The 5,153-nt window shown below is 36.2% G+C and overlaps 1 long non-coding RNA gene across 1 annotated transcript; it reads left to right on the forward strand.

The window, feature by feature from the left end:
• The first annotated feature begins 2,516 nt into the window (after positions 1-2,516).
• Positions 2,517-3,799, forward strand: LOC309492881. The gene is made up of 3 exons (XR_014203740.1): positions 2,517-2,847; positions 3,574-3,668; positions 3,752-3,799. It is a non-coding gene; the product is annotated as an uncharacterized lncRNA (long non-coding RNA).
• Positions 3,800-5,153: the final 1,354 nt, after the last annotated feature.

The following is a 5,153-nucleotide window of genomic DNA, read 5'->3' on the forward strand; positions in this document are numbered from 1 at the left end:
AACAGGACAATCTCACACAATAAAAAATGTCAGAACAGGTATAGTTTAGTTTAATTACGTTTATAACTTATGTTGTCACCTTGCTTTTATCCACTACAAGCCTGATGTAGTGGAACCTCCGCTGTTTCCCTCCAGTCCAATCCGGTGGTGTCTGGGAGGTCGATAGGGTAGTGAAACGTTGCCCCGATCCAGAACAATGTCTTCAGGGTCTCGTCATCGAGGGGACTGGAGATGGCGAGACAGCACAAGTCTTTAATAAAATAATAAAAATCATGGATCTTCTGAGCCAGAACTATAAATCTCGCTCTATAATCCATTTTTAGGTCTGGTATTATGTAACACTCAAGTTCCAATGAAGACAAAGATGAAGAAAGTATATCACAGGGTTTATTTAAATAGATCCAAATAGACAGACCAACATGCGAGACAGCAATACGGCGCTAACACGAACAATACCAGATTAGGAGTGCAGGTGAAGGAACAAATTAAGAAGGAACACAAACCAGGACAATTAATCACACACATATGAACTAATGATAACGGTAACCAAGGAGACAAATGAGTGGCGGGAATCTGAACAAAGAAGACACATGACAAATGAAAACAAACTGAAAGTCCATGAAAACTAAACACACTGAACATACTGTGACATGTAGTGATTGTGTCTAATTGTGTCATAAATGTGTCCAAACACAATATAAAAGTGGATTTTGCATAACAGGTGCCCTTTAAGACATAAATTAAGTGTTTTGGTAGTTTTAGTGTATGTGCAGAATGAACTGCTATGCCACGTTGAAAGTTGGTTAGGGGAACTGTGTGAAGGGTTTTGAAAAGGTGAATTAAGTATTGTGTCCTAGCAATTGTAAATAATAATAATAATAATAATAATAAAACATACAAATAAAAATAAAATATAAAAACACATAACACTTTTTAGGTGGCCTGCTTACTTTGTTTGGGATCATTAGTTTACAGTTATTCTCAGTCACTTTGGTGGATTTCTCGGATCACAACTGAAATTCTCAAAACTACTTGTTCGACCTCCATATCATCTGGTCACTTATGCACATTATAAAAGCAATTTCTCATTCTTTTGAAAAAAAAAAGCAAATAGTTTGGTACATTCATGCAATTGATTATGTTCAATTGTCTGCTGTTTCCTGCATTATCATTTGCTTATGTCGAGTTGATCAAAATATATTATATGGTTCCCTGTTGAATAGTCTTACCCCTCAAAACATCTAGGCATTAGTTCCTTGCATAAGTCATTAAATGCAAAATGGTTGAACTAGTTGTCATAAACACTGTCAAGCATTTTTTATTTTTTTTTACACGTCTATTAGATTATTATATATATATTTTTTTTTTGTAAATGTATCCTGAATTAATGATTTGTAGAGGTGAATTTGGAATTTCACTAATGAAGGGAAATGTAAAGGGCTAGATCAACCAATTTTCTAAAATAGCTCATAGTTGCATGGCATGGAGCTTCATTTGGCAATCATAGAAAGGGCACAACACAGAGTTACAAATTCTAACAATGGAAGAATAAGCAAGGAAACAAGTAGGGTCAACAGCCGAGTAGAAGAAGAAGAGGAGTATGGATATGTGGTGGAAGAGGTAGAGGAGGCCTAGATTGTAGACATGTTTCTGATGAAATATGGGCCACTATTGTGGACCATGTTCTCAGTCATGACATTATTGCGGAGTCGGGTCGAATGTTGTGAAAACAACCATTTTCTCAATCATTCAAACGTAGACAGAACAGAACTGTATGTAGTCAGACAATGTTCACTATACTGTGATACTGTATACTTACTGTAATGCTATATTACTTGCATTTTACATGACAGCTTTTCTCAGTCGCTTTGGTGCATTTCTCAGATCAGAAATGAAATTCTCAAAACTAGTTGTTCAACCTCCACATCATCTAGTCACTTATGCACTTCATAAAAGCAGTTTCTCATTCTTTTGAACAAGTTGCGATTGCTTTGGTACATTCATGCAATTGATTATGTAGGCCTACTATTGTCTGCGGTTTCCTACATTATCAGTTGCTAATGCCATGTTGCTCAAAATTTATTAAATAGTTCTCTGTGCAACAGTCTTACCCCTCAAAACATCTAGTCATTAGTTCATCGTATAAGTCATTAAATGCAAAATGGTTGATATAGTTGTCGTAAACTGTCAAGCTTATTTTCTACACATTTCTATTACACTTTTTGTAAATGTGCCATGAATTGATGAATTGTGCAGGTGAATCTTGACTTTCACTAATGAAGAGAATGTAGATCAACCAATGAGAAACCAGTTCTCTGAAATAGCTCAAAGTTGCATCTCATGAACCTTCCACTGGCAAGCATATATACTCACCTTCTTAGAGACCCTCTACAGGACTCTCATCCCTGATGATGAGAGGGGTCCATTTCGAGATGATTTACCAAAGTATGTGGTAATTTGGGATAATGTGAGATTCCATCACCATCAGGCAATGGTTTGTGACCCACTATACACTCAAAAAACTCAACTAGCCACTTGCTTGATTTGCTAAATAAAAATATGTCTGATTAATAAGAATATAACGAGTTTACTTGTGTTAAATGATTCATTCTTGTTAGTTGGAACTAAATTAAGAAATAATTGAATGAATTAGATCTGCACTTGTTGATTCAATGAGATTGAGGCGCTTCATATCAACAATTCTCTCTGGTGAGTCACACTGCGCATGCTCAGTACTGCGGCGGGAAGTTCGGGGACACGCGGCCGGGCTCAAATGTACTGTGGAGAAGGCTGAAATTCCTGACGTTTTGTGAGCGGTCTAATCGTTCTGCATCCTTGATATTGAGGGTAAGTACCTGATATATGTACCTATTTGTAATTATTACTGTGGGATAAAACGAAGTTATTAGACACTGTTGCGATGTTTCTAAGCAGGCTTATTTTCCCAGACTTGAAGCACATGTGTTGGGTTCAATTCTGTGTCTTTGTCGATACGAGTTTCACCTTAACGTTAAAGGGGAATATGGCAACTCTAGCATTTTTTTCGCAGATTTTCAGCAAATATAACTCTACCCCAACAATGGGAGGGTAAAACAGGAGATAAATTGAATGCAGACGTCAGAGTCGAAAACATCATACACCCGTTTTTTTCCCGTTTTTTTTCTGTTTGTACGTTAAGTTAATGCAACGTTAGCTAACGTTAACGTTAGCGTAATGTGCCATTTTTATGTTGGCCTGGCCTTCATGTATGTATATCAGCAAAATATTAATTTAAACGTTCTGTATCTAGCCATTTCTGTCTTTTCAAACATGTTACTTAATGCTACCCAGCTTATTGATTACAGTGTGCAAAAATTGTCAAGTAAAATCTATGATGCAGTCGACCATATTTGAAGTGTCCTAATAAATGGCAGTTAAAGTTATGATTGAATAGGTATACATGTTTTATTTATGGAATATACTTATTAATATAAGTAAAACTTTATATTTAGTAACAGCAGCCAGTAGTGGTATTTTCTTTGGCCCATTTTTTGAAGTCAGTCTTATACACTTTTTTCTTTACTTTTTTTACAGCGAAAATGATTCTTTTCTTCATACAAAAGATGAAATTCATCACAATATAAAGCTGTCCCCATGCTCTTCTGGTGTGAACCTCACCTTAATTACATGTAAGTAGTTTTTCTTAACACTCACATATAATGTATAACTAACTATCCTTGATTACTGACCTTTCCTTTTCTTTCTCTTTCAGTGACGTGTATGTGGCAGTGCAGGCAGTGTGTTACAAAGGAGAGTTGTAGGTACAAATTGCTTAAGCATTATAAACTACACCATTGTTTTGGAAATGACAATCATTATGTTTGTGTATATTTAAATTGTGTATATTTAATAGTCATTCTCAATGCATTTTCTTCCCACAGAGTACTCTTAAGCTGTGCCGCCACTGAAGTTTGAGTTGATCTTGTCCCCACCCCACAGAATGACACTATACATACCCGAAGAGCCTGTGTCATCAAGTCTCTGTGCACCTACTTGAATGAAGACCCTGAAAAACTGGTGAAGGCATATTTGGTGAGTTGATAAGAAAATACAGTTTTAAAAGCCCATTGAATCTGTACTTGGGCCGTGTTTTCCCCTATTTGCTACAACAAACATGTGACTTGAGAGAACACATAACTTTGTCAAATAACTGAGCTGGACAAATTGTTTATTTATAGGAAACTGATGGTACACAGTTCTTATGTGAATTGGTTGATGCACGAAAACAAATATTTTTTTATTCAAATCGGTTGAGCTCTCAAGGGGCCTAATTTGCATTAAAAAAAAATGGCATCAGAAACTGTACATGTATGCTTTTGTTTTATTGCAGTGCATTATATTCCAAAGTGGTTCTAATGTTTTAGCCACCTAATTTATTTTAAATATGGTGGCCAAATAAATTATTACAATCTTATAATATAATGCACCACATTATACTCCAGCACCCACTGTGACCTCAATAATAAACAGTAGAATTATCACCTTTCTGACAGTTTCATCTTAAAAACTGAATAATTATAACCTTGTAAATGTAGGATTCACAGCAGAGCTCCTGTATTGGATTGAAGTTTACTTTACAGGTTTACCTAATAAAGTGGCCAGTGAGTGTTTAAGTGTGCATTTCTTGTAATAAATATTTGAGCTAATTTTTGCTTGTGCTCTTATCCCACAGGATTCAGAATTTGAGTCACAAAGTACCATGGAGCAAACTGTGATAGGAGTGTATGTCATACTGAAGGAGGGAGCGCTGCCTAACAATGACCCAGCAGACATTGGTGTCCTTGAAGGTGTGGAAGTGCTCAGTGACTTGAATAGTCAGGCTTGTGCTCTGTTATTTGGACTGATATACTGTTTGAACCTGAGCTACCCACCAGAGCTCAAATGCACTTTTGAAGTCTTGCAGAAGATCTTTCTAAATCTAAATGGACAGATGTTGTCATCCAAGGCACAGTTCCTCAAAAACAAGCTTTTGGAGTAAGTGAGCTTGAAAAAGATGGACTGAGACTACAACAGTGTTTTACCAAAGGGACAACTGACTGGAGTAGTTGTTACACACTTGCTATAAATTCATGTTTGTTCAAATTTTACTTTTTTTGTGTGTGTCAAGGCCAAGG

This window comes from Leuciscus leuciscus (genome assembly GCF_965113295.1).
Source record: "Leuciscus leuciscus genome assembly, chromosome: 2".
In the NCBI taxonomy this organism is placed as follows: Eukaryota; Metazoa; Chordata; class Actinopteri; order Cypriniformes; family Leuciscidae; genus Leuciscus; species Leuciscus leuciscus.